Genomic DNA, 26,867 nt, shown 5'->3' on the forward strand with positions numbered 1-26,867 from the left:
AGCAGAGTCCTTATTGGCATTTACGGGATTCGAACCGGCAACCTTCCGATTGCCAGTGCAGCTCCCTAGCCTCAGAGCCACCACTCCGCCAGACAGCGTCCCTTGTATGAAATCAACTGGGCAAACCAACTGAGGAAGCATGTACCAGAAATTAAAAGACCCATTGTCCTCAGAAATCCGCAAAACAGCAAAAAATCCGCGATATATATTTAAATATGCTTACATATAAAATCCGCGATAGAGTGAAGCCGCGAAAGGCGAAGCGCGATATAGCGAGGGATCACTGTATCACATGGTCCTAAGTATTCAGACCCTTTGCTCAGTATTTAGTAGAAGCACCCTTTTGAGCTAATACAGCCATGAGTCTTCTTGGGAAAAATGCAACAAGTTTTTCACACCTGGATTTGGGGATCCTCTGCCATTCCTCCTTGCAGATCCTCTCCAGTTCTGTCAGGTTGGATGGTAAACGTAGGTGGACAGCCATTTTTAGTTCTCTCCAGAGATGCTCAATTGGGTTTAAGTCAGGGCTCTAGCTGGGCCATTCAAGAACAGTCACAGAGTTGTTATTTTAGCTGTGTGCTTAGGGTCATTGTCTTGTTGGAAGGTAAACCTTCGGCCCAGTCTGAGGTCCTTAGCACTCTGGAGAAGGTTTTTGTCCAGGATATCCCTGTACTTGGCTGCATTCACCTTTCCCTCGTTTGCAACCAGTCATCCTGTCCCTGCAGCTGAAAAACACCCCCACAGCATGATGCTGCCACCGCCATGCTTCACTGTGGGGACTGTATTGGACAAGTGATGAGCAGTGCCTGGTTGTCTCCACACATACCTCAGTGCAAGACACATGACAGCCCGCATGGAGTTTGCTAAAAGACACCTGAAGGACTCTGAGATGGTGAGAAATAAGATTCTCTGGTCTGATGAGACCAAGATAGAACTTTTTGGCCTTAATTCTAAGCGCAGGTATTTTGCTATATATATATATATATATATATATATATATATATATATATATATATATATATATATATATATATATATATATAGATAGATAGATAGATAGATAGATAGATAGATAGATAGATAGATAGATAGATAGATAGATAGATAGATAGATAGATAGATGTGTATGTATGTAGATATGTATATATGTGTATATATATGTCCATCCATCCATCCATCCATTGTCTCCCGCTTATCCGAGGTCGGGTCGCGGGGGTAGCAGCTTGAGCAGAGATGCCCAGACTTCCCTCTCCCCGGCCACTTCTTCTAGCTCTTCCGGGAGAATCCCAAGGCGTTCCCAGGCCAGTCGAGAGACATAGTCCCTCCAACGTGTCCTGGGTCTTCCCCGGGGCCTCCTCCCGGTTAGACGTGCCCGGAACACCTCACCAGGGAGGCGTCCAGGAGGCATCCTGATCAGATGCCCGAGCCACCTCATCTGACTCCTCTTGATGCGGAGGAGCAGCGGCTCTACTCTGAGCCCCTCCCGGATGACTGAGCTTCTCACCCTATCTTTAAGGGAAAGCCCAGACACCCTGCGGAGGAAACTCATTTCAGCCGCTTGTATTCGCGATCTCGTTCTTTCGGTCACTACCCATAGCTCATGACCATAGGTGAGGGTAGGAACATAGATCGACTGGTAAATTGAGAGCTTTGCCTTGCGGCTCAGCTCCTTTTTCACCACGACAGACCGATGCAGCACCCGCATTACTGCGGATGCCGCACCAATCCGCCTGTCGATCTCACGCTCCATTCTTCCCTCACTCGTGAACAAGACCCCGAGATACTTGAACTCCTCCACTTGGGGCAGGATCTCACTACCAACCCTGAGAGGGCACTCCACCCTTTTCCGGCTGAGGACCATGGTCTCGGATTTGGAGGTGCTGATTCTCATCCCAGCCGCTTCACACTCGGCTGCGAACCGATCCAGAGAGAGCTGAAGATCACGGCCTGATGAAGCAAACAGGACATCATCATCTGCAAAAAGCAGTGACCCAATCCTGAGCCCACCAAACCGGACCCCCTCAACGCCCTGGCTGCGCCTAGAAATTCTGTCCATAAAAGTTATGAACAGAATCGGTGACAAAGGGCAGCCCTGGCGGAGTCGAACTCTCACTGGAAACGGGTTCGACTTACTGCCGGCAATGCGGACCAAGCTCTGGCACCGATCGTACAGGGACCGAACAGCCCTTATCAGGGGGGCCGGTACCCCATACTCTCGGAGTACCCCCCACAGGATTCCCCGAGGGACACGGTCGAATGCCTTTTCCAAGTCCACAAAACACATGTAGACTGGTTGGGCAAACTCCCATGCACCCTCCAGGACCCTGCTAAGGGTATAGAGCTGGTCCACTGTTCCGCGACCAGGACGAAAACCACACTGTTCCTCCTGAATTCGAGGCTCGACTATCCGACGGACCCTCCTCTCCAGGACCCCTGAATAGACTTTTCCAGGGAGGCTGAGGAGTGTGATCCCTCTGTAGTTGGAACACACCCTCCGATCCCCCTTCTTAAAGAGGGGGACTACCACCCCGGTCTGCCAATCCAGAGGCACTGTCCCTGATGTCCATGCAATGTTGCAGAGGCGTGTCAACCAAGACAGTCCTACAACATCCAGAGCCTTGATGAACTCCGGGCGTATCTCATCCACCCCCGGGGCCCTGCCACCAAGGAGTTTTTTGACCACCTCGGTGACCTCAGTCCCAGAGATGGGGGAGCCCACCTCTGAGCCCCCAGGCTCTGCTTCCTCATTGGAAGGCATGTTAATGGGATTGAGGAGGTCTTCAAAGTACTCCCCCCACCGACCCACAACGTCCCGAGTCGAGGTCAGCAGCGCACCATCCCCACCATATACAGTGTTGACACTGCACTGCTTCCCCTTCCTGAGACGCCGGATGGTGGACCAGAATCTCCTCGAAGCCGTCTGAAAGTCTTTCTCCATGGCCTCCCCAAACTCCTCCCACACCCGTGTTTTTGCCTCAGCAACCACCAAAGCCGAATTCCGCTTGGCCTGCCGGTACCTATCAGCTGCCTCCAGGGTCCCACAGGACAAAAGGGTCCTGTAGGACTCCTTCTTCAGCTTGACGGCATCCTTCACCGCCGGTGTCCACCAACGGGTTCGGGGATTGCCGCCATGACAGGCACCGACCACCTTACGGCCACAGCTCTGGTCAGCTGCCTCAACAATAGAGGCACGGAACATGGCCCATTCGGACTCAATGTTGCCCACCTCCCTCGGGATGTGGTCGAAGTTCTGCCGGAGGTGGGAGTTGAAGCTACTTCTGACAGGGGGCTCTGCCAGACGTTCCCAGCAGACCCTCACAACACATTTGGGCCTACCACGCCTGACCGGCATCCTCCCCCACCATCGAAGCCAACTCACCACCAGGTGGTGATCAGTTGACAGCTCCGCCCCTCTCTTCACCCGAGTGTCCAAGACATGTGGCCGCAAGTCCGACGACACGACCACAAAGTCGATCATCGAACTGAGGCCTAGGGTGTCCTGGTGCCAAGTGCACATATGAACACCCCTATGCTTGAACATGGTGTTCGTTATGGACAATCCGTGACGAGCACAGAAGTCCAATAACAAAACACCGCTCGGGTTCAGATCGGGGGGGGGCAATTCCTCCCAATCACGCCCTTCCAGGTCTCACTGTCATTGCCCACGTGAGCATTGAAGTCTCCCAGCAGAACAAGGGAGTCCCCAGAAGGTATGCCCTCTAGCACCCCCTCCAGGGACTCCAAAAAGGGTGGGTACACCGAACTGCTGTTCGGTGCATACGCACAAACAACAGTTAGGACCCGTCCCCCCACCCAAAGGCGAAGGGAGGCTACCCTCTCGTCCACCGGGGTAAACCCCAATGTACAGGCTCCAAGTCGGAGGGCAATAAGTATACCCACACCCGCTCGGCGCCTCTCACCGGGGGCAACTCCAGAGTGGTACAGAGTCCAGCCCCTCTCAAGGAGATTGGTTCCAGAGTCCAAGCTGTGCGTCGAGGTGAGTCCGACTATATCTAGCCGGAACCTCTCAACTTCGCGCACTAGCTCAGGCTCCTTCCCCTTCAGAGAGGTGACATTCCACGTCCCAAGAGCCAGCTTCTGTAGCCGAGGATCGGACCGCCAAGGTCCCCGCCTTCGGCCACCACCCAACTCACACTGCACCCGACCTCCTTGGCCCCTCCCATAGGTGGTGAGCCCATGGGAAGGGGGACCCAAAAACCTCCTATATATATGTAGATATGTAAATATGTATATATACTGTATGTGTCTGTATGTTTATATATATATATGTGTGTGTATGTATGTATGTGTGTGTGTACAGTAATCCCTCGCTATATCGCGCTTTGCCTTTCGCGGCTTCACTCCATCACGGATTTTATATGTAAGCATATTTAAATATATATCGCGGATTTTTTGCTGGTTCGCGGATTTCTACGGACAATGGGTGTTTTAATTTCTGGTACATGCTTCCTCAGTTGGTTTGCCCAGTTGATTTCATACAAGGGACGCTATTGGCAGATGGCTGAGAAGCTACCCAGCTTACTTTTCTCTCTCTCTTGCGCTGACTTTCTCTGATCCTGACGTAGGGGGATTGAGCAGGGGGGCTGTTCGCAAACCTAGACAATACGGACGCTCGTCTAAAAATGCTGAAAGATTATCTTCACGTTGCTATCTTTTGTGCAGCTGCTTCCTGAAACGACATGCTGCATGGTGCTTCGCATACTTAAAAGCTCGAAGGGCACGTATTGATTTTTGATTGAAAAACAAACTCTGTCTCTCTCTATCTTCTCTCCTGACTGGAGGGGGTGTGAGCTGCCGCCTTCAACAGCTTTGTGCCGCGGTGCTTCGCATATTTAAAAGCCAAACAGCCCTATTGATTTGTTTGCTTTTCTCTATCTCTGTGACATCTGACGCGCACTCCTTTGAAGAGGAAGATATGTTTGCATTCTTTTAATTGTGAGACAAAACTGTCATCTCTGTCTTGTCATGGAGCACAGTTTAAACTTTTGAAAAAGAGACGTTTGTTTGCAGTGTTTGAATAACGTTCCTGTCTCTCTACAACCTCCTGTGTTTCTGCGCAAATCTGTGACCCAAGCATGACAATATAAAAATAACCATATAAACATATGGTTTCTACTTCGCGGATTTTCTTATTTCGCGGGAACTCTGGAACGCAACCCCCGCGATGGAGGAGGGATTACTGTATATATATATATATATATGTATGTGTGTATGCATGTGTGTATATATATATTGATATATGTATATATATGTGGATATATATATGTATATATATATGCATATATGTAGATATGTGTATATGTAGATATGTATATATAAGTATATATGTTTATGTATATATATGTTTACATAACCTCTTTAACACACTACTTCTCCACTGCGAAGCGCGGGTATTTTGCTAGTATATATATACAGTATATTGTCACACACGTGCGCATGGGAGGCAGCTAAAGGGCTTGAGTGACGGCAGTTCTGAAACAGGCCGGGAGGTGGCAGAGTGCACTGACAATTTTTCTCTCTTCCCTGTAGACCATTCATGGGAGATCCCATCTGCCTCTCTTGAAGTCACTTCCGGGACCAAACCAATGGAAGGAGACTTTACTGGCTCCGGCCCATGTGATGTCACGTCCGGGCTCGAACCAATGGCTAACGAATATGGACCCGATCCTTATGACCTCACTTCCTATCTTCCCCTTTAAAAGCCTTCCCCTTTCCCCTGTTTGTCAGTCTTGTTTTGGACTCAGTTGTGTGCACATCAGTGCTGTCATTGACTAAGAAAATGACTTTGCAGCCAGGATACCAGAATATACGGGTGGCTGCCCCAAACCTTTTTCTGTGTATGTCTCAGTTTTGTGACAATATATATATATATATATATATATATATATATATAGTTAATGAGGTGAAGCCATGGTTAACGGGTTCAATAACCCCATATAGCAACTGCATTTACTTTGTCTTTCTCAAGTAATGCCACAAAATGAATGCTCTCAGATAAGATCACAACAGGCATTCTCCTATTGTGCCCCCTGCTGTACTTTGTTCAATATAGCAGCCTATAAGTCTGAGATCTCCCAGCTATATACTGCTTGCCTTCTGTACATCTAACACATGGAGGTCACATTAATAGAAAAGAACAATAAAGCCTGGGGTGACTTACCTTTAAAATGGAATTAATGTGAACAGTTGCTTTTTAGGAGTATACTTAAACTTAAAATTTAAACTGTGCTACTTACTGCATTGCATCACACATGCCCAAGGTTTCAGTTGGTTGATCTCTAATCTATTACTAGGAAAGTGGGCTCTGTAGACCCAGAACAGAAAGAGTGAGAGCTTAACAGTTACAGGATACAAAGCTCAAAAGTGTGGAAGGACCCTCAAACTTCTGCTCATCAAATATAATTGAGATGTGCTAATCAAAAAGAATCCTGAAACTCATTTTTGTTAAGTGTAAAATTTTGAAAGGAGCATACCATTTTCTTTAAGCAGATGGAAAATCCCCATTTCTCTCTAAGACATCATGCCACCAGGAGTGGTCACGGATGTCCTTCAGAGCACCCACTCTTCATCACTGAGCATAAAGAACTTGGATAAAAGGAAGAAATGAAATTCACTAGTGGCACTGACCCTCTAGTCTTAAATAAGTACTAATAACCAGTGTAAGGATGAAACATGATTGTATATCTAATGGCATTATTTAAAGGCAGACACGAGTATGAAACTTGAACAAAAAAAGACAAAAGTTAAAAAGAGACAACCACATGGAAAACAAAGACATTGTCCAGGTGCAAAAAAAGAATTAAAATAAGGAATGAGAAAAACAGAATAATAAAAATGTACTGAAGAGGCTAAAAACAATGTATTTAACATATAAAGTATCCAACAAAACTGTGAGATAACTGATTAAGGATAGACTGACCACTATGAGCTCAAATTAGCACCAGGGAATGACATAGTGACACCTGTCACAAGGGAACGTAAAGCAGAAAATGTGACAATGGAAGTGGTCATAGGCAAGGCATAACAGCAACTCAGTGATTTAAATAAATGGACACAAAGATGAAAGCATGAGCCCCGTTGGGGAAATCTGCTTGGGTTCAGAAGCTACATGCAAAACACTGGATTCTTACTTCACAGCAGTCATAAGTGGACAGCCAAGCTCCAGGCATGCTGACTCCATTCCCACCATGTGTGGACTATGCAAGTCCTCTGTAGGCTTACTCAGGGTATTCCCTTTTCAGATCTCAAAGGTATTCCTGTTTGATTGAGTCGCATCTCTTAATTGGCTGTGCACAAAAATGTGGGGGCATGTGCAGGAGTATTCCCTGTGATGAGCTGTCACCCACTCCAGGGTTTGACACTGCCTTGTACCCAAAACTGCCAGATCTGGCTGCAGCTTTCCACAATGGTTTAAGATAATTGATAAATGGAAGGAACACTTGCTTTTTATTGACTAAAATGGGATTCATTTGGTCAAAAAGATGCTTTTTGGGACTGGCATTGTCTAAAACATGCTGATTGAGCCTGTCCATGCAATTAAGACACTCTGTAGTTGAAGTCTTACTTCATCTCTATCGTGCATTTCCCACAATCTACTTCTTCACATTGATCATATCCATACTTTTGTGCATTCATCTATTCATTTTGAATAATTGACAATTAAAAATTCCCTTGTTTTAATTTACTGCTGGATCCTTTGTATAATAAAAAAGTGGATTTAGAAAATGGAATGATAATTGATCAACTCGTTAAGTGCATCTTCTGTACTGAAGACCACTTCTTAAAATTGACATTCTATAGACAGTTATAGTTCTGAGCTATTCCAAGAGTAGCATATAATCAACTTTTTCTAAGCACAAAATAATATGTGCACGTGTGTGTGAATACAGATAGCCCCCACCCTTGAGACTATGAGTTCAAATGTAGTCTGAAATTTACACAGTTTGGCAGGACCATTAACAGGAATCATGTTGAAAAGATAAAGATTATAACAAAAAGTCAGATGTAATTAAAATTGAGCTGAAATAAAAAAAAATGATTTCTGCTATAAAGATGTATACATGCAAAAATTCAGAAAAAAAACAGGACTTTTGATGCTACTCAAGTTTAAGTATAATATTGCAAAAGCAAGGCAAGTATTCCTAATGGGGAGAGTGGTGGCTTGATTTGCAAGATTTAAATTCTAGCACAACGACCAAAGCAGCTGAAGGCTGTCTCGCAATTCACTATGATGGCAAAATGGCAGGGATTTGCAATAAAAAGGACAAAGATGAGCAGTGATCGACGGCGAGTATATATACTTTCTCTGAATTGTGCTGTGATCTGCTTGCCCAAAAATGTGCCTACCATACCTCTTGTGTACCAGATTAGGCAGTGAAGGGGGCACCTAAAGAGTTTCAGGTCTAAGTAACATGTAACTAATTAATCTTTCACTCCCATTAACAGACTTTAATCCTGATATATTTTAACTACATTGCAAATTCCTAAATCAGGAGACCTATTTAAGTTTTTAGGAAATAAATACCTTTTCCCATCAAATAACGATTGAGACTTGTATTCCAGTCTTGAGCCACGTTCAGCAAACAAATACGGTAGAAATGATAAACCGGGCCTCATTATTGTACCCTAAACGCTGGCAGTATATAAAATGTGTTAAAGAAAGCAAAGACACACAAACAAGAAGGCAGCAAGCACCGTAACGCACTTTGGACTTTCTTTAACAGAATACGCGCAATCCGCTCTCCTTCTGTGCTGAGAATAGCGCCGCTGTCCAGCAGGTGGCGCCCAAAAACAGCGGCTGCTTTAAATAATAACGATACCAAAATCTAATCAAAGTGGCATACATTAAATAATGCAGCCTTTCTGAAATGGAGGACATTTTAAACATCCAGAGGTTGGATAACAATTAGGTGGGTGGGATGTGAGGGGGAGGGGAACGGGCAGTGGCGACAGGCACGCGCCTTTTCTTCACCATTTCGGTTTTAGAAACCTTACAAAATGCGTAAACTCAAACCCGAAGAACCAACTTTTCGTATTCACGTGGGTCGAATACAATGAATCATTTATTCTTTCTGTCTCGATGTAATATTTAGCATTTAAAGAGTGGTTACGCGCGCCGCTCGGAGCATTACAACGTGACTCACAGGCACTCGCCCTAAATGAAATATTTAAGAAGCAGATAACATTTTTCATTGGCGGATTGAAGTGGGCGCAAAATTCAGCAAATAAGGGAATATGTAAATACTTCATCACGACTCGCAAATGCGCATTTTGCCCGAAATGAAGGGCATCGCGCACACACGTATACACACACACACACACGCGCGCGCGCGCCAGATGACGTACACGGTCTGAAAGGACCGCTTGTTACATTGTAGCTACTGAGGCACTGAAGGTTTCTTTAAGGACACGAAGCGCTGAAGCGTGTAATTCCTACAGATCGTGAGGCGGAGCGGTGACAGACGCCACACATTTAGTGCTGATATGGATAATTCTTTACCGACTCGGGAGAAAATTAACATTTTTAAATATGTCACGGAAAATAACAAGAAATATTTGATAGAAATTAGAAAAGAGCACTCAGCGCCGGGCGACGATTTTTTTTTAATTAAGAATGTCTGTACTGTCAGAACGTCAGAATCGATGCAGATTGACACCATGAATGTATTCCCAATTTGGGGGGTTCTGCATGAGCTCCTGCTACTCTTTTTCCCCTCCGCCCTAACACAGAAGTGTTTAGCATATCGCTCCGTCTTTGACATTTGCAGGTTTTATTATCATTCATGCAATATGCCATTACCCCGAATACCGTTTATCGCACGAAAACTCGTCGCCCAACTCTTTTCTTGTCATCGTTACTCGGAGAGCGGGGGTACTATTCTTAGTCGCTAAACTAGGCCTCCTGCCATTGTCTATCCACATTTGTACACGCAGGGATGCAACGTTTGGTACAGCAGCAGCTTTAAGGCTGATTAGTACAGTCTAGACTGCAGACAGACGCACACCTGTCACCGTCTAGACAGGGGTGGGCAAAAAAACAAAAACCCCGGACCTCATTGCGCTGTTTCCATGTCAGTCAGTTTTTCCTGCTCAGCTGCTGGTCGTTTATGAGTCGCGGCAGCGCTGTCCGCTAGCTGATTGGCTCACAGAATTGTCAGTCACTTCTTTCAGCTTGGCTCGCGGTCAAGCGGGGTCGTTGTCTTTAAAAATAAATAAATGAGAAAATAGAAATGCGTAGAAAGTAAAAGGGGTGGACCGAAACCAATCTAGCCTGATTGTAAGGATTGTGACTGGCACAGACTTCGCCCAATGCCGTGAGACAGTCATTTCATTCTTGAAAGTTACAGACGCTCAGTAGGACCAATCCACCGAGCAACACTGTGATGGACAGCGAGTGTTGTCAAGTACGCACCTTCCATTCCGTGGATAGGCCAGTTCTGCCATCCTCGAAATGATTGTGCGGAGCGCGTAGTAATTTTAACAACGAAGGAAAACTTTTCATGACCCTACCGTAATGTTCTTCGGATGCCACCATTTAGGTCAGAACGTGAAAGGACCCAAATCCCGTCACTTACGCCCGTGTTAAACTGTTTCTGTCACTCCACAAACTGATCGAGCACTGTTTATTGCGGTGAGAGAGGTTGTGACACCGTGCCCCTATGTTCGCCATCTTGGCTCTAGCGGCACCATAGGCCTCTGCTCCTGCAGACACCCCAGGCGAGAGCCGGAATGGCTCCAGCTCCATCCTCGCCCCGATTCGTGGGTGTGCGAAGCCCTGAGTGGAGCATGCCCCGCCTGATTGATGTGCTTCCCGGCCCATTGTTTATGTCAAAACTGTACTTTGGCCAATGAATGCTGAGTGGGCGTGAAGATCATATTAGGCAGCCGAATAGGAAAGGAAAGGGCGGGTTTGGTGGGCGTGGTCTCGATTTTGTTGAAGGTAGGGTGCAGTGTGTGTGTTTATTGATGAGATGAAAGAAGATGGAAGTGAGAATTGAAACAAAGTAAAGGAAAAATACTGAAACAAGGTAACAGGAGTGTGCAGTAAGGGAAAACGTGAAAGGTCGAATTCGGGGACCCTACTGGAGCATGAAACGCAGCTGGGAGTGGAAGGTAAGCAGCGGGGAGAGGGAAGGGGGTGGGGGAGAGGGGGCTGGGTGTTACTGAAGAGTCCCTCTGTTTTATTTATAAGAACAGAAATGTCTGTTATTCCAGAAAAAAAATTGAAAAAAAAAAACTTTTCAACAAGTAAGTGTCGTGCTGGCGATCTGCGCTTAGACAGCAGGCGGGATAAGAGGAGAGGACGACACCTTGTTCCCGGTAATTTAGGGGGGAGTGAGAGACGGGAGCAGTGGCTGTTCCTTTGCATTTAGGACAGTTCGCATTTATTTGTAATAAGTTATATTTAGTATGCTATGGTGTTGATTCCGCTTATTGTAATATCTCGGCGTTTTAGGGAAAAATTCAGCAACTTAAAAAGTGACGATCGCTAGTTAAGATTTCTTTTTAAATTAAAAAAAGTGACTTTTTCCGAAAAAGTTCTTTTTTATATAAGTATAAAACAGGTGATTGTTTTAAACAAGCTTCCGTGGTGTATCTACGTGCTTGTTTTATTCTACTGTCGAAGGGCATTTTTTTCTTTTCTTCTTAAAATTTCACTGTAGTGAACTATATCTAAATTCCAGATTTCAAAAGACCGAGCTATTTTTATACGATTAACGGAAACAAAGCTTTCATTTACCTAGCATAGAGAGGTTGACGGATGGAATTTTTTAAGCTAAATATTTGAGTTTAAGCGTGACAAATGAATTGACGGCTAGTGGAGAAGAAGTTTCTAAACTTCACTTGGCAAGGGTTTTTTTTTTCTTTCGCGCGTGTGTGAGGTGTTTCGCCGGCAAGACTCTCTGTTTAAATTGGGAAACTGTCCTCAGCTTGGTCCCGACTGGCACAATGGAAAGGGGAAGTGGGAAATACAGCATAGGAAACGGTTGGGTCTCCCGATGATGGAGTAAAGCCGTTTGTTCTGAAACAGCCACCGCTGCGGGCACCTCAGAGGCACGGACATCTGCCGCGTTTGCGCCTCCAACTTGCCACTCCATTCAGTAACTCTCGCTGCCGCCGACCTGCTTGCCTCCCCTCGCTCCCTTCTTCTTCTTCTTCGCCGCCGACAATTTGGGAGCTCCCCTGACCGCCCGCATGCACTCCCGGGTCCGGTGCCATGTTTGACAAAATGAATGCCCTCGTCTTACTGTAAGGTGAGCTCTTTGAAATGCCAGCTTTGTGAGACGTAATTTGTATTGTAGGGCGCGGGGAAAAGAGGGACCGGTTGTTCTCTCTTTATGTTATATTTACAACACTGATTTTCAGCAATTCTTTTTAGCAAGCGGCTCATAAAAATAGTCACATGTATCAGGCTTTATCGATTCATTTCCGAATTTTGATCATTTTACGCAAAGCTTACATTTTTCAAGGGAAAATGTTTTAAAATGAAGGAGGAATGCGGTGGGATTGTAAATTGAAATTATGCCTTCTCATTTGCGGCCAACATTTTGTCTAGTAGTGTACGATTTTGTTATTTTAATTTAACCCCTTTTAATAACGCAAACGAATGACTTGGTAAATGGTATGATAAGCAAAGCCCCGGCTGCAGGCTCCCAAAATCAAAGGACCCCGTGTTTCGGACAGCCTGGAACAGGAAAGAATAAATGGATATACAGGGACACAGCCCATGCGGGCGGTCCGTACATATCGCTGATTTTATTCGCACTTACAGCAGCCGTTGAGACAGGTGGACGCAGAACTTTCTGTCCTGAGCTTCGATAAGAGAAAACCGCAACGTCAGTTTTGGATACAGATATTAAGACTAGACGGGGGTGTCCACCCTCACCTGTTTCTACTCGGGTATTGGAGAGAAAAGAATGCCTTATGGTCCGTGTAAACTTTGTGGTTGAAACAAGTTAGTGAGGTCGGGCGCACAAGTGCACTTCGGAAGACATTAATGTAGTCTTTTCTCCATTATTTTTTTGTATTAAGAATATTTTTTTTAATCCTGTGTTTATTACACTGTTTGCCTAAAATATTGCCCCCTGCATATAGTGGGAATTCGTTTTAATAAACCGTTATACTGCCATAAGAAAACCGTTTTTATTGTAATTTATTGCCAACAGGATTCGGGAAATTTCTCTTCGGATATGGAACGAGGCTTGATTTATTTCGTTAAAACGTGTGAAATGGCAGTCCAGGCTAGTCAAATTTCGGAAATCGATATTTGTGCAAAATCTCCTCACAGTAAAACAAGAGCCATACCTTCATTTTCATATCACTTCGATCTTTTAAGAAAGTACAGTTTTAAAATTAACTGAAGTGTCAGATTTGTGGTCATGGTGACCCATTCGATAGTTTAACCCACGATGACCTTCAACAAAACGAAGTGAATTGTAAAAACGCAAAAGTGCGGCGGCATGCTAAGGCTGGAAACGGTTGAATACCAACACGAGTACGGCGGTTTGCATTTGAAGAAGTCAACTAGAGGTGCTTTCTGAGAGGTTATTTAGGGTTAGCTCTGTTCAGAGAGGATCTATGCCATGTTCCAGGCCGGGGTGATCGGTGTTCAGGGAGGAAAGCTCAGTGGTCCCCACCGGAGTTACTCGCATACACCTTTATGGTTAATTGCCTCAATCTTAAATAAATAATAGGTCGGGTCTCTTAATTGTTTTCAGGTAAGTTTATTGACTTGCTGGTACTTAAAAAGTAAAGTTAGATTAATGTTGCGTTAATTTATCTTGTAGTCTGTAATGGTTACTTGAAATTTAATCTAAACGCATGTCAGCAGGGTTGCATTCTAAACATTATCTGCAGTTATTAATTTTTTTAGCTTGTGTATTTTGTGCATGCCGCACATGTACACATAACATTATTAGACATCCAAACAATTTTTTGGAAATTTTCCGTCGCAAAACACCTACACTTAAATAAACAAACACATGAGACTCGTACATATATCTATGTATTGATGTGTATGTACTGTATTTGTGCATATACAGTACTCTCTCTCAATAAATATAAATTATGTATATACTGCATGTATGATGAATGAATGAATGAATGAATTTGCTGTTGTGTTCTGCAATGTTAAAACAGATTAACCGTGTTCTGTTGCTTCCGTGTTCGCACCGTATTGAAAATGAGAGCTGTAGAGAGCAAAAATGAACTCGCTGGACATGCATCGAGTAAACAAGTGTGTAAACTCACACACAGTCCCTCAACAGGTCGGAGTTGTGAGTGTGTGGGTGTGTGTTTGTTTATGTATATGTACAGCATGTGTATACATACACACCTTTCTGTCCTGCCATCCTGCGCCGGGTGGATCCATTTAACGGGTTTAGGTAATGGATGGCCGGATACCCGTCTATGTGTTATGTAAGTGATACAACTGTAAATTTATGCACTTTATAAAATTACGTGACTCCTTAAACAATTTAACATTATAGGTACATAGAATTTAAAGCGACGTTTAAGTTGTTAAATTCATACTTAATATATGCGAGTATGGTTGAAACAGGCTAATCTAAAATTCGTTTTCTAAAGTCTTTAATGTATCTTTAAAATGTTTTTCGTTATTACACTTTTTTTAATTTGATGTAAATCACAGCTAGTCATAATTTAATCTTCTATGAATGTGTGCTAGTGTGTGTCTTTTTTTGTTTGTGTATTAGCATGTCATGTGTGAGACTTAAGATAGCTAAGTTTCTTTTGTGAAATTTCTTTGCAGTTCTTTTTTTTTTTTTTTAATGTTTTAAAATTTGCACGTGTCACAATAGAGGAAAAGAAAAATGAGCCTTACAATAATAAATTATACATGGGAGTAGTAAGTCATTAGTTGCTTATTATTGTTTGTTTCAATAGTGCAAATGCAGATTAGGTGGCAAGAAAATTAATGTTGAAAGAGCTTGTGGGGTATTGCTAAGTAAGATTTATGTGGGTTTGAAAATAAAATATAAACACATATATAGATGTATATGTATATATGCTATCCATCTGTCTAGTGTATACATGTGTAAGTAAATATATAAAATGTGTATGTGTGCATGTATGTATGTATGTACATTACACACTATATGTACTGTATATATGCGTGTGTTATGTGTATGCAAGTATTTAGACTATGCTGCATATGATTATGTACGTGTGTGTATGTGCATATATATACAATATCTGTATGTATGTGTCAAAAGTGTGAATGTTATGTAGATTTAATGTGGAATGTGTGTGATTTTAAAATTGCGTATTTTACATATATACATACAAATACAAATTCACATTAAGCATATGTGTGTGTATACAGTATAGCAGTATATCCTATGTGTGTATAACATACCGTCAAAATTACTGCTACGCATCTTGAATTTCAAGTTTATCATCCCATAAATATCCGATTTGTTTCCTGCAATTTTGCAACATCATATCAGTTACAATGAAATAAAATTTTACTAAATTCTTGTAGTAATTCCCATGGAAATGTATTTCCTCATTTACTTTAATATATAGTTTTGAGTGTTGTATGTAAATATTTGTCCATCGTTTATGACTGTGTGTTTATTTTTCCCTTTGCATTCTGTATGCATGGTTACATTATGAAGGCACACACAGTAGAAGGTTATAGATTGTTTTTAATATATACATTTGGAATTAAGTATAATTAGGCTAGTTAAAAATGCCAAAATGATTTAATGAAATACAAAATGGGGAAATGTGATAAATTACTTCAATTATTAATGAATCAGGTCTAAAGTGTATAAATAATTAATCTGCAGTGCAGTGATTTTTTTTTTTTTTTTTTTAATTCTTGTGCATATGGCTCTAATTGTATAAACTCCTGTATAAATGTCTTTTTGTATTTACATTTCATCTTTTGCTGTAGATCTGTGTTATTATTGTTATTAATAAAATGTGTTCAATTCTAAAATCAGATTTAGACATGCGTGACTTGGGCCCAGTCGTCTTTGCTGGGGCACAAGCCTCTGCTGCTGCCCACTACATGTTGTATCTTTCTGAGATATGAGTGAGGGAACTCGTGTTTGTGTTCTTCCATTCTTTTCAGTTTGCTTGTATAAGGCCCACAAATTTTGAAAAAAATGTCATCATATAGGTTGTTGTGATGGTGGCTGCCATACATCACCATAAATTGTGTCCTTTGGTGGCTTTTGTTGATGTGCCAGGTCAGTTAAGGTGCTGCGTGTCTGGGTAGTTGAGAAGAAATGGCCTTTTTTTTCTTTTTCTTTTTCTGCTTGCATATTCCTGCAGGGGCCAGAAGCAACAGAGCAGAGTTTCGTATATCTTGCTACTGATGGCAGCTCGGCATTTAATGAGTGAGTTTAATGAGATTCATTTTCTGAGCAAATGTGAACAACAATCCTGTAAAATTAAAATCCAGGAGTTATGAAGAATAATTATATAAAAAAAAAAAAATAAAATAAAAATAAAATCAAGACTTCTGAAACTTTCTTCAGTTGCTGTGTGTACACAGGCCTTCAAAGCAGATCAGTGAGCTGCATTAGGGTTTTAGAGTAGCCTGCTGTTCCTCTGGCATTCCTATTAGAGCGAGCCATAATCGGGCCATTTCATTTTCTTTTATTTTATTCACAGTATTGATGAAATGCTTATTAATTATTACATAGTTTTAACATATTTTTAAATATGCTTAAAATATTGCTGTGCATGTACTTCCCAAGTTAACATTCTTTTTTATGTTATTATCTGTTCTGGAATTTGTTTAATGTAAAATATGAGCGAGCCTTTTTAAAAATATTTGTTTACTACTTGCCAGTTCTAATGTGCAGCTCTTTGCTAATATTTTATAACCACTAACAATATGTATATTTTATATCTGTTCAGGCAACCTCTTTAATCTATCACCAATAATATTTATTTATTTTTATTTATTTATTTTGTTGCTGTCATTAGTTGGTACCATTAATGATCATTAGTTATTTTATCTCGGCTGATATTTTTTTTTACCAGTTGTATTTTATTTGTACTGGTTGGTCTTTTCTATTTGTTGTTATGGTATCCTGTCTGTTTAAAATTAATTTTACTGTATCTATTACCACATTTTTATTTGCTTGAATGTGTTTGGGATATCTCCATTACTTTGTTTTTACTAATTTCCTTTGAATTTACTTTTTATCACGTTATAGCATATCTTTTTTTATTTTTCTTACTATTACTTTGTACACTTCTTTTCATTTATTGTTTGTAATTGTATTTTACCTGCTTTTTTATGAATTGATCACTGTTAGGCTTCTAGTGCTGGACATCAATCTGCTGATAGAAAGGATTTCATTTTGAGCTTTCAGTGCATAATTCACTTCATTAGACTCTCAAAATGAGGCGCATTCTCTCCTCTTGACATCAAAGTAAGTTTAATGGAGCCATTTTTTTTTCCTAAATTACCTCTAAGATTGATGCATCCAGCTGATGTAGACTCCTTATGATTTCATTGTTTGATTGTTGTCTTTCTGAATCTGATGGCTTTGCTGGTATCAGGTCCTCTTTAAGCACGCAGGTAGCCAGCTTGTGAACAGGCTTTTCCTGCTCATAATGTGGCACATCCATGATCAACCTCTCCGGATATCAACTTTAGCGCCTTTTTGAATAGATATGTTGTGCAAAGAACTATAAAGTCTCGCTAGATTTGTATTTGGTAACAGGTGTTTTAGTGTGTTGATGTTTCTGCAATGCTCTGCTCTGGTATTTCATGGCTTCTGGACTTGACACATCTTTCCAACTCTTTCTTGACGTCATTTTTTTCTCTTGCTTCTGTCATTTAAACAATGGACATGTTCAGAAGCTAGTGTATGGCAACAGCCGCACACAAATAAGGAAAGTGAACAGAGGGACTTTACATATAAACGTGTGTATGTGTTAGTGTGCAAACTGTTATCAACCTGAGTAAAAATGATGATTATTATTTACTTGCGCAAAGACTGCAGATTTTTAGATTTTTGTCTGGAATGTTCCTCACTTGTGAAATGGATTCAGTATTTTTTTATACTTCATATTTTTTTTTTCTTGGTAAGTTTTCCTTGTTTTATATGAAAAAATACTAAAACATTTTTTTGCAAGGAGGGGTGTAATTATAATGTTAAATTTAAAAAATGAATGGTTTAAGGTGGCATATAAATGTGCGTGCAAGAGAGAACATGCAATTATTATTTTTTTTTAAATATTTGTGTATGCGGTATGAGTGTGTACTTTTACATGAAAGAACATGTGGTTGTGTGTTCATAAACAGTCTATGTGTGAGTGCATGTGGCCGTGAGTTCATTTGGTGCATTTGAGAAAGAGCAAGTAATTGCACTTTGATGGATGTCATATGTGTGTTTCTATATAATTCTATTATCACGAATCCAGTATACCGTATATGAAATTGCATGTTCATGAATACTGTATGTGTGCATAAGTGCATATGACTTAATGTTTTTTTTGCTTATGTTTATTGCTCAACGTTCATGTTTATGCCTGCGTGTGAGAATATCTTGCTGTATGTATCTTTATAGAGCCTGTGTGTGTGTGTGTGTGTATACGTACACGTGTACAAGAAAATAAGTAACCAGATAAAATATCACACAGACATGTGCAGAGTGCACAAGATTCAGCATATGTGTTTGTATATGAGAACCAGCATGTGATTATATTTTTGTGATTTCATTATATGTTCATAAGCACTGGGCAAGTAACTGCATGTTCATGGAATTCATAAATACAAATAAGTAACTTTATGTGAATGCATACTATATATATAATATAGGTGCAGTGTTGTGCAAGTGTATGTAAGAGTACATGTGATTGGCAGTCTATAGGTTTGGTAAATGTAGCTGACTGAATCTTGGGGGCGGGGGGTGCATGTGAGACGTGATCACATATTAATTCAATTTGTGTGCTTTGGACACATGAGGAAAACGTGTTTTTTTTTTTTTTTTTTTTTTGAGGTTCTGAGTATATCAGTGTTTGCACGATTATGAATAGGTGTCCTGTGTTAAACTTGTAGTTTTTGTATTATTACTGCTTCGATCTGTATTAATATTTATTATGAATTATTCACATTATTAAATTAAAAAGCTAAATTTCTCCCGTAGATGGATCAATCTACTGTATATATCTGTTTAGTCCAAGCTTATGGTACATAGTGTTGATAGTACATGAATTTCTTACTTGCATGTCTCTTCTGAACAGTTGGCGATAATACAATATCAACACAAAGACAGACAACGAGTACAATAATGTAATTTTTTTTTGTGTGTGTGTGTGTGTGTGTATGTGAATACATATGTCATGCCAATAAAGCATGTTGCAGTTGGAATTGTCTGGGTTTGCCATACATAATACATGTTATCAGATGTATTTATGAAGAAGAAAGAGTGAGGGATTTGGTGTATGTGACTTCGAGCATTTTGGAGTGTGTCCAACAAGTGTACAGATTTTACGTATGAAGGACTTCTTATACAGTAAGAGTGGCAAAGAAAAAGTGCAAGTGTAACCGTGTAGGCATATGTTAGACTGTAATTATTCAGTTTATTTAAATTTTATATTTATTTTTACACAATATTTATATTTTGATAATAGTAAGAAATAATATTCAACCATGTCATTTTTATGGTGCCATGGTTATTGTTATGTTATTCTGTGGTAAAACTTAAACATTTTATGTTGTGACATATACTTGTATGGGAGTACATATGTTACCATGAAAGAGTTTGAATTAGTTTATGTACAAGTAAAAATATATGTGCGAGTGTTAACATGAAGGAGTAATCTGAGTTTGAGTACAAACATGAATATATAACACTTCTGTGACTGTGTGCGTATGCGTGTGTTTGTGTGTGTGTGGTTTCATATATATTTCTTGGATATGTTTGGTATTATAGAATGTGTATGTGACCAAGTAAGTAAGCAATTGTATTAGCTTGTTCAAAAAGTATGACAGAGTATGTGCATGTGTGTGCATGTGTGTCACAGCTTACCGATTATAGAATCTGAGCTTGAAGAAGCATGAGTTGGAGTTTGTGGGGCTTGGGTGTGTATGTGCATGCATATGTGCTCGTATGTAACAATGTGTTGACATCACCGAGTGTGTGTTGTTGTGCTTGCTTTACTGGGTGATGTGTGTCTCTAGTTGTGCTTTGCAGTCACTGAATTGGAATGGCAGGCTAATACACAGAGCCCCACCTCGATGCTGACATGGCAAAGATGGCAGAATAATTAAGAGAGTTTCAGCAAACAAGAAAGCCGCTATGTGTATTTTTTTTTTTTTTTTTTTCTTTCATGATCATTGCGGAACCCAATCTTTCTTCCAAATCCAAACCACTATAATACAGTATAGGTTAAAGTGCCACACCTGTGCACACTTTCCCCCAATTAGGTACCCTGATTGTTCAGCCCTTGAAATTTTGAAAGGTCCTGCAGTGAACCTTGTCCACCTCAGGCAGAAGATATCCACACATTAAGGTTAGATGTTTCCTTCCTTATGTTTAGATGCCTTAGCCAGGGTTTGATAGGCAACTTTCTTTGTGCCTTATGAACCCCAATGCAGATTGTTGGCATTAAGGCCCCCTAAAATAAAGGACTTCTGACAACAAGCCGGTTCGAAAGAGGCTGAATCACAATCTTCTTAATGAATATTCACATGCTCAGATAATGCAACTGTTTGAGCAGACAATGAGGGAAGAAAAGTTTGTTTTAAGCTCTCTTTCTTTTCCAACCAAAAATAAAAAAACAAAAATAAAAACAAAAACGGGCACTCCAGGACAGTTTGGATTAGACTGTTTACTGTTTCTGACAGCTTTCTGTCCTCAGGGCCAAAATGGCCAGGACAAGTATGCAATTACATGTAGAACTCAAATTAAGGAATGGAAAATTAGAGGAGGGGGGACGTCTTCCTCCACCCGCTTGTTTCTCGTATGGCTTGTAAATAAGCAGACTGGGAAGTGCGCCTACAGAGGGCGGTGCCAGGCCCAGGCAAGATGATGATGGTGCAATAGGAGGGAGGCCCCACAAGGGTATACAGTAGGCCCCAGAGCCTTTGTGAACATCACTAAAAAGATGTGAACTCCCTTTCATAAACCCTTACTCTGCCACCCTCAAAGAGAGCCTTATATGACCTTCAATGGCACCATTATGCTGAGATGGCTCCTGTTCTGGGAGTGACCACAGGTGTCCCAGTAGTTCTTTGTGGATCAAAAACTGGTTGCTCTGAGCAGGACTAGAGCTTATATCCTAGTCTCTCTGTGGGCACTTCCTTCTAGAAACATTCAGCTTATACCAGTGTCCTCTGCTCACTGACACCCACCCGTTTATCACTTTCCATCACCACAGACCCTAAGGGTATGCTGAGTGCTTCCACTATTATGTTTATCTTTTTAAGGAGTGCATCAACTGGTGACTAGAAGCAGGCTATTTGTTGAACCTGAAGTGACTGGCTTATGGTTAAAAAAAAATACAGATGTCTTAATTGAAATTTGCTGTAGATTCATAATTGTTTTGTCGAAAGAATGACTTCAACTTCTCCCCATTCAGCTAAAGTTTTCCCTTATTTTAGTGCCACAATAGTACCATTCTCAGCACTGCCTAGCTGTCCAACCCAATCTTGCAAACCCAAATGTGACCTTTTTTTATCTGTTTTAGGCCTCTGCAATTCAGAGCAGCATGCTGAGCCAGGAACACAAAGCATTGTGGGAGCAAGAGAGGGGTGAATGATGCTGCGCTGAAGCCTGCGGAAGTGGAGGCAGCTCCACTTTCGGTCGATCACTTGGGTCAAGCACATCCACTTTGTTTTTGGCACTGAATGCCATTCTGTTGCAACATTCAGATTGATTTTTTTATTCCTTACTGTGATCCTGTCAGTCTAAATCTTTCAAATCGAGGACTGTGTGAATTGTTCATGTCAGAGATACATCTGTTGGGTGAGCCACTTGTTATCTTGCTTTAGTGCAGTTTGGGCAAGGCAATCCATCTGTGTGTTTGTGAAGGGGCTAGTGGTCTCAGGAAGAACAAAGGTTCTGCTGCCAGCTTGATCCAGGTCTGTTTCACCTTTGTAGGTCTACAACTAAGCCATCTTCCCTGGCCACCTGTTTTGGTGCCTGCCCTTATGAATATTTGTGGCCAAATCCCAACTTGTCCACCTCTATCACCCTTTTTCTCACTAATATCATTTCACCTGCTTGCTTGAATTCTATAAATGCTCGATTGTTTATGTATCTTTTGTACCTCACTTATTTTGCCTTGCTGTCCTCCTGTACTGCCCTTAGTTGGCTACTGTTCTATCTCCATTTTACTTGTCAGGTCACTGTCTATCCCCTCACTTTAAGTTGCTCTTCCATGTCATCTCTACCATTTGTTTTTTAGTTTAGTGCACTCCTTTGGTTTCTCACCTACCAAAACTCTTTCACTTACCAAACCCACGGAAAGCTCCGTAGCTGCCTCCTGCTTGCGTTATTCTGTTAATGCAGAACATTTCAGCCCATCAAGACAGTTTACATTTTTTTCTGGTCTGATATATACTTTATTTTTAAAACTTTGAAATGCTTCTTTAAATGCTGTATGATAGTGGCACACAGAGAGATTGCATTTCTGGCTTCATATTGGCCCATTTTTGATGCAGAAAATCTGAGTTGAATGGTTCCAGTGGCCCTCATGTTTCATCACATTAGAGTAGGTAGACAGAGTGGCCATGTGGTGTGGTGTCTAGTTTTATTAGATAGATGGAGTCATATGGATGGGATATTTTTGGTTTTTCTTAAGCCTCCGGAGACTGTAACTAAAGTGCAGCCCAACCTTCATAGTCATTCCTGTGTCCTTAAGACTTGTCTAAAAGAAACGCATTTGCTTTCTGGAGGAATCAGGACTTTTCTCTGTGGGGCTTGTGTTAAAAAGAATGAAGACATTGTGTGGCAGTTTGTACACTGCTTTCTATTTCCGTCTCAACGCTTTGATCCAAACACTTTGGATAAACATGGCCTCCCACTTTTCAGACGGGCCTTGCTAACATTCTTTAGGCCAGATCTGCCCAACTGTGTATTTTATGCAACATAACGATTTATTTTCCCTTCAATCTGAAGCATCTTTTTTTGGCCCTGGTGCTGAAGCCCTTCTTTGTGTCCCAGATTTTCTTTGCCACCCAGTGAGGTTCCTGGCTGTCAGTGTCGGCAGGATGAATCTGTTCCCTCTGCATTTTGAAGGCCCGTTTCTACGGCTGCAGGCCCTGTAGACTGGAACTCGAGGGCTATTCTATACAAACATACACTGGAGGTCTGGACTGCAAGTTGAGCTGTGTTGGCCGCTTTCTGCACATAGTTTGGGGGAAGTACAGATGTATGAGGCAGTAGCAAGGGCCTTTAGTTACAGTGCATGTAAATATTAACAGAAATATGTAACCAGTTGATCATTCATCTATCCATCTATCCCTCTGTTTTTTTTTTATACCACTTGTTTAAGTTCATTGGGAGCCAGTGTTATTGAATGCAAGGAGTGATGCTACTGTGGCGTACACTTGCACACTCACACTCAGCCATTTTAGAGTCCCTACTTAACCAGTGCATACACAGGCAATGGGAGAACGTGCTAACCGAGATACAGTGACCATTCGAGAGTGAGTGTTATAAAGCAAGCCACATTAACCACCATTATAGTGTGGTGCTGAGTCTTAAGTTTATCTAGTGTGATTAACAGTATTCATCATTATATTCTAGAGCAAACTTAAAATATAATATCAAATATGACTGCTGAGCGGCCCAGTGAAATCTGTACAGCAAATACAAAGAGAATGATAGATAACTGCTAGCTGAAGGAGTTTGGAAATTTACCTGCTATGTTTTATCATTCAGTGTTAAAGAAGCTGTGTGTAAACAGCTGTTCTGCAAAAATAAATAAATAAGTAAAATTTCAGAATTAGCTGCGTTAATTCAAGGTGTTCATAAGACATATAATAGTTTACTTCATGAAGTAAAAGTTCATAATAAACAAGTATAGCTGGATTATATATTTCGAATATTAAAATAGGTGTTTCAATGTAAATGTTTAAATATTAAATAGTGTAATAGAAATTTTTAATTTTTCGCCCTGCGATGGAGGTCAATAGAGGACAAGATCCCTTCTAAAGGATCAAAGATCACATTATATTTGTAAACGCTGACCTTGAAATACTCCAAAATGATACCCCACATGCTTATCTTTGAAATTTGTTATTTTTAACCTTTTGGAAGTGGCTATTAGAGGATTATGACAACCGGTAAAGAATCAAATATCATGTTCGTGATCAGCAACCTCAAAATAGTTTTTTGAAAAGGAGTAAATGACAACTTGTATCCCATTAGGAGATCAACCCCTTGGGGTCGGTTGATGTGACATATGCAGCATCAAGTCCTTGTAATCATTTTTGCTTAAGGCACCAATTGGATTATTGTTTCTCATAAGGGTGTAATTTCCTGCACAAAATAGTCTAAAAATGGTGCCTAAATCTGTTTTGTTTTTTTTGTAGAGGGTCAAAAATAGAGGTTGGGGGGGAAGAGGGTACCATAAAAAAACTTGACATCTTGCATAGCTACACATCAGGACAAACTGAACTATATATCATAAAGATTTTTTTTTTTTTTTGTATAATTGAGTCTGGATGCACTGGACAAAAATACTGAAGTGATTTAAAAGTGTTGATCAGGAATTACTTATGGGTGCAAAATGATAAACAAGAGCATGTTGTAGTTGTCAAAGTGCAAGATAAATGGATAGTCTTAAAGCTAGCAGTCTAAGTATACAATGTGGACAGAACAGTCCTGCCCTAGTGGTTCAGAAGGGGCCATGGAGACTTGAAGTGACATGGGAGAGTCTTCAGTCTGATTTGAAACATTCTAAGTATGACCAGGAAGAGAGACCTAAAACTGAATGACCATTCAGAGCGGCAGAATAAAGTTTTAGAACAGTAATTTCAACATCACAAAAACTTGACCAACTAACAGGATTAAAGTGTTTAATAACATACAGAGAAGGCTGTAGTAGCTATATAGTACTAGCAGGGGTATCCTGGGGAATAAAGGTGTAGTCACCCAATAAATTGCTCAGGGGTAAAAAGTTTGGGAACACACCAAAGTACAGCAACTAAACTCACTATAGGGGGGCAACATTGCATACCTTTGTCTCAAAAATGCCTCCAGGGCCATTTACCTAATGAAGCTCAGTTGTGGTCACTGGGAGGGAGGGGGGTTTCTAGACTGAAACATAGTCCATGGTGTTGCACTCTGCAGATATGTGCAAAATTTGGCAGAAATAAATTCTATGGTATGGCTTTGCATACCAGACAAATGCACATTTAGTTTTATGTATTAGAGATATACTAATGAACAATGTTGCAAAGATGTACTGTACTTTATACTGAACTGAGTTTTACATTGTGAACAACTGAAGCTGTACCTGCAAACTAATAGGTGCCTCTCTCTGGTGTTGTGATGTGAAATTTGAATCAAAAATTAGCAACACCACTATTCTGTGACAGCTCGCTGTAACTGCTGACATGTTCAAATGAATATAACCTAGTCACAGTGTAAATAACTGTGACTCACAAAGACACAAAACTGATGTGTTCCTGTAATCGCAATGTAATAATTAACCAGTCGACCGAAAGACAACTGGCAGTGTGCAAATGTGGGCAAATGAGAATTATAACACTATACAAAGGCAGCAAAGTAATTTTTTTTTTTTTTTTGGAATGTAACAATGACATTATGTAGCATCAGCTTAGTAGGAGTACAGTCAAGATAAGATTTCGGAGACTACACAAAGTCAGCTGTGTTTAAATATTGTCAGTACTGTATAACTAGTTTACAAAAGTGTGTGGACATTGTTGCATGTACCTTAGTCACAAAGAGACAACTCAGTATAACAACAAGACTGCAGAGACCACTGTAGTCATGGATTTGTAGCTGTGTGTAAATACAGTCAAGTGAATTAGTTTACATAAGTGCATAGAGACAGGTGTGTGTTATTTAGCCAAACTGTAATAATTGACAACATTTTGCAAAGAGACACCACTATATGGAACAGCGTTCACCATGGGATAACAGTCCTGCACCAAGGCAGCTGAAGCCGCAGTCTTATGACAACTCTCCACCAAGGCTGTCCAGTCAAGTGAGTAGTTTACAAAGACGCAGAGGGGCAGATGTGTGTAATGTGGACACAGCTTAATAATTACTAGTAATCCACAGAAAGCCATTATCATAGTGCAATAATGAACATCTTTATAGAGAGCCATGTATGTGTTTGCAATTGTAGTCACAATGTGATAGCAATGTCACAGAGAGGTAGATGCCTAACTATAGTTAGTTTCCTTACTCGTGGCAGAGTATCATTCCTTCATTCATTATTCTTACCTGCTTTTTCCTATTCAGGGTTGCAGAATCGAGATCGATTTGAATGTTATTTGTAAACTACACACAATGTGATGTATATTATTTTAGCCACACACATATAATGTCATGTAACAAATGGCAATGTACAAATTTGCAAAAAAGAGCTGCATTTCCTGTAGTAGCAGTTTAATAATTACCTATCATGTGCCAAGAGGCCTGAGTGCAGCTATAGACACCATGTAATACTAAAACATCAACAGTGTCATCATACTGTAATAATTAACAGTGCCACATAGATACAGCTCTAGAGTCTTGGGTTTGAGTTTGTGTCCTCATCTCTCTATGAATTTTCCTCCTACATCCCACAGACCTCCATATTCTTTTAAGAGACTCACTAAAATATAAATTATTAGTTATCACATCTTTTCACTTGTGGCAATCAACATTTGTTAC

The 26,867-nt window shown here is 40.9% G+C and overlaps 2 protein-coding genes across 3 annotated transcripts in view; one reads left to right on the plus strand and one right to left on the minus strand.

Moving 5' to 3' along the window:
- Positions 1 to 26,867, minus strand: part of arhgap31 (Rho GTPase activating protein 31) — a 1,181,844-nt gene that overhangs the window by 696,895 nt on the left and 458,082 nt on the right. The gene's annotated exons all lie outside the window — the stretch shown is intronic.
- The window catches only part of zbtb20 (zinc finger and BTB domain containing 20), a 308,716-nt gene continuing 292,799 nt past the window's right edge, over positions 10,951 to 26,867 (plus strand). For both annotated transcript variants that reach the window (XM_028800480.2, XM_028800483.2), the window contains exon 1: positions 10,951 to 11,133. The gene's annotated coding sequence lies outside the window, so the exon portion shown is untranslated. The remainder of the gene's footprint in view (positions 11,134 to 26,867) is intronic.

The sequence above is a fragment of the Erpetoichthys calabaricus genome, chromosome 4 (assembly GCF_900747795.2).
Source record: "Erpetoichthys calabaricus chromosome 4, fErpCal1.3, whole genome shotgun sequence".
In the NCBI taxonomy this organism is placed as follows: domain Eukaryota; kingdom Metazoa; phylum Chordata; class Cladistia; order Polypteriformes; family Polypteridae; genus Erpetoichthys; species Erpetoichthys calabaricus.